The following is a 3,288-nucleotide window of genomic DNA, read 5'->3' as shown; positions in this document are numbered from 1 at the left end:
ATTATCTGGGATGAACCCTGGTTTGCAGGGATTATCTTTTAAGAAAAGGCTGAAGAAGTTGGGACTCGACTCACTGGATTTGGGATGAATGAGAGGGGATCTCATTGTACCATGTAGGATTCTTAAGGAGTTTGACAGGGTAAATACTGGGAGGATGTTTCCCATCATGAGGGAGTCTGGAACCAGATTCTGGATCAGTCACGGAATCACGTGTTCTGTTTTGGATTCGTCAAGTTTAAGGCAACACCGACACGGGTCAGGGGTTTCAGTAGCAATGGAGCTGGGGTGAGGTGGAGACAAGCAACATTTCAGAGATTGGAATTCCTGGTGTTTGCGATTGTGTAGATGTCTGATCAGAAGGTCACCTTGGGGTCAGATATGAGAGCAATATTGTCAAGAGTGTGGTTCTGCCTCAGACAGTTCCCAGGGAGAGGGAGGGGCTCAGCAGTAAGGGAAAGTAATTTGTAACAACAACTGAAGGCAATGGGTTTAACCATTGCAATGTTCCGTTGCAGGAAATTGCAGCCAATCCCGTAGTGGGAGCGTGATGAGCAGTTTGATAACTGAGTAATGGAGAGGGATGATGGGGAGGGAGAGCTGGGCATTGTCAGTGTACATGTGAAACGTAACACGATGCTTTTGGACAATGTCACCTGCTGGCAGTATGTAGGTGAGAAAGAGGAGGGACCAAGGAAAAATCCTTAAGTGACACCAAATACAAGGAATTCAGAAAGGAAAGGGAGAGTCAGGATGGAGTAGGTTTTTGCAACAACGGTGGGGTCAAATATTCGTTTGTAGCAGAATGGGAGAGAAGGACATAACCAGAAAAGACAGACGGATAGAACAAGGAACAATATCAGTGATTTGGTGAGGGGGAGTGATGAGGAGGAGGAGCAGCCCAACTCCAAAAGCACTATTTCTGCATTAGTGACGTCACCCAACTCTACCATAGTCTCAGCTCATTTACTGAAATACTCGTCAATCCCCGTGTTATCTCCAGACTTCATCACCCAAACACACTCCTGGCCAGCCTCCCATATTCAACTTACACGCAATCTCAAGAGTATCTAAAAACCCTACTGCCCAAGTGCTCACTTGTCCCAAAACTTGTTGATTCATCAAAAGTTCCTATTAACAAACAACAATTTAAAATTCTCATCCTTTATGTAACTCCTGGCTGTGAACATCCCTGTCTCCCTGCACCACACAACCTGTGAGAACGCGACAACTTATTTTCTTTCCGACTCCCAACGATGTGTTCATTCATTGCTTCACCTGTCTCGCTGTTTCTACTGTTGCCAAGGCAACACGGTCTGGAATTCCCACCCGAACCCTCTCAGACCTGCTTTCCTCCTTTAAGGTATTCCTGAAAACCTGCTTATTTGGCAATTCTTTTGATCACCTGACCTAATATCCTCATCTGTGGCCTTATGTCAGAAGTTCTCAATAGTATTTCTGTGGAATTATAAACATGACAAAAAAAAAAACAAACTGTTGTTGATTTGCACACACAATGTCAACTCTTCACTGTCGCTGAGTGAATAATCGATAACAGCTCTTACCCAAACACATTGTGGGAGCACCTTCACTCCACGAACTGCAGCTGTACAAGGAAGTACACCTTCACCACAGGCAATGGGGCTTTGGCACTGATCATTGGTATCTGTGGAGGGAGAAACACAAGTTGATATTTCAGGGAGTGCAAAATGCATTATAGGGAGGGACAATGGTGCAGCATTTGGGATTTTCAAATTTGTGTTTTACAATGTGCACTAAGTTCTGTAAAACCTCTCATCCCATACCGTGAAAATTTCCTCCTCTTCCTGATCAATATGTCTTTCCTTTCTCCTGCCTTTCACCTTCACACATTTCCAATGCCTTCGCCACAACAACACTGTGCTGCCAGTGAAGTTTATCACGTGGTTGAGTATAGTCCCGCCCTCATTCACTCCGATTGGTTGAAGGACCAACTAGCACCTCGAGCCCCCGTTCCCCAACTCTTAATGGTCCTGCGCTGACATCAATAATCTGAGGCCCATTGTCGGCTGGAGCATGCTCAGTGCTTCCTGCTTTTGCTGCTGTTCATCAGGTTTGAGAGAGAGAGAGGGCTCATCCCTGTTTCTCCTGATGTCAGACAACAACAACAACTACCTGCATTGTATGGAGCCTTTCACATTGACAAATCTCCGAAAGTGCTTCACGAATGATGGAAACGTTGATTAAATAGAACGATTTTTAGATACATCTTTAAGGCTGACAGATGGGGTTCGGGAGGATATTCCAAAGGTTTGTGTCCTCGGCAGCTCCGATCGTGGAATGAGAAACGTGGGCAACAGCTTACAATGGAGACAGTTAGTGACTAACCATAAGTTAACAACCTCATGTCGTAGCCGCCTACCCCACACACCAGGCCTTGTTCTCACAGCCTGCCATTACACACTATCTATGGTTAGCCACGAACAGTCTCCATTAACAGCAAGTCACCCTCCCCCAGCCAGATCGTTATCCACTCCTTTATACAACCGTTCGTCTCACTCTATCCACACCAATCCTTTACTCCTTTTATCTTCCCCCCACACTAACTTCTGCACATAAACTGACTTTTTTTTGTCAGTAACATCTGTCCTGAGGAAGTGACACTGGGTCTGAAACTTTAACTCTGATTTCTCTTCACAGATGCTCCCAGACCTGCTGAGCCTTTCCAGGGCCTTCTGATTATTGTTTCTGATTTACATCGTCTTCAGTTCTTCTGGTTTTAATTTACCGAGAGTTTGTAATACAGGTCCAACAGCCTCTGTTCCAGTCTCTGCGGTCTCTCCCAACCCCACCCAGTGACACTGCACCTGCACAGCTCATGGACATGTGTTGTGGTGCTGGCCACACCCCTCATTCACTCCCATTGGGTGCAGGACCACATAGACTCTCCTCCCATTGGTCTGGAGCTGCCGTTAATTAAGCCGCCACCGATTGAGAGGTGAGTGGTTGGCTCCTCCCTCACTTTGCCCTTGGATGAGCTTCATCATTCACAGTGAATGGGGCAGTATCACAGAGCACTGGGGCTGAGGGCTATTCATCCCATTGGGGCTGTACTCGCTCCCCTTGGAGGTGCTGCAAGTCTGTCCTAAGTCCCCTCCCATGTGCCCACATCCCCCCAAATCTTTCCTTAAAAAGTAAAATTCCAAGTCTGTTTCAGAATACCTGCTGAATCTGTGTTGTTCAGACTGTTCCAGATGCTCAGAACTTTCTGAGTAAAATAGTGTTCACATTTTCACCTTGTATTATTTGCCA

This window comes from Chiloscyllium plagiosum, unplaced genomic scaffold (assembly GCF_004010195.1).
Source record: "Chiloscyllium plagiosum isolate BGI_BamShark_2017 unplaced genomic scaffold, ASM401019v2 scaf_7313, whole genome shotgun sequence".
Lineage (NCBI taxonomy): Eukaryota > Metazoa > Chordata > Chondrichthyes > Orectolobiformes > Hemiscylliidae > Chiloscyllium > Chiloscyllium plagiosum.
Note: the sequence above shows the minus strand (reverse complement) of the source record.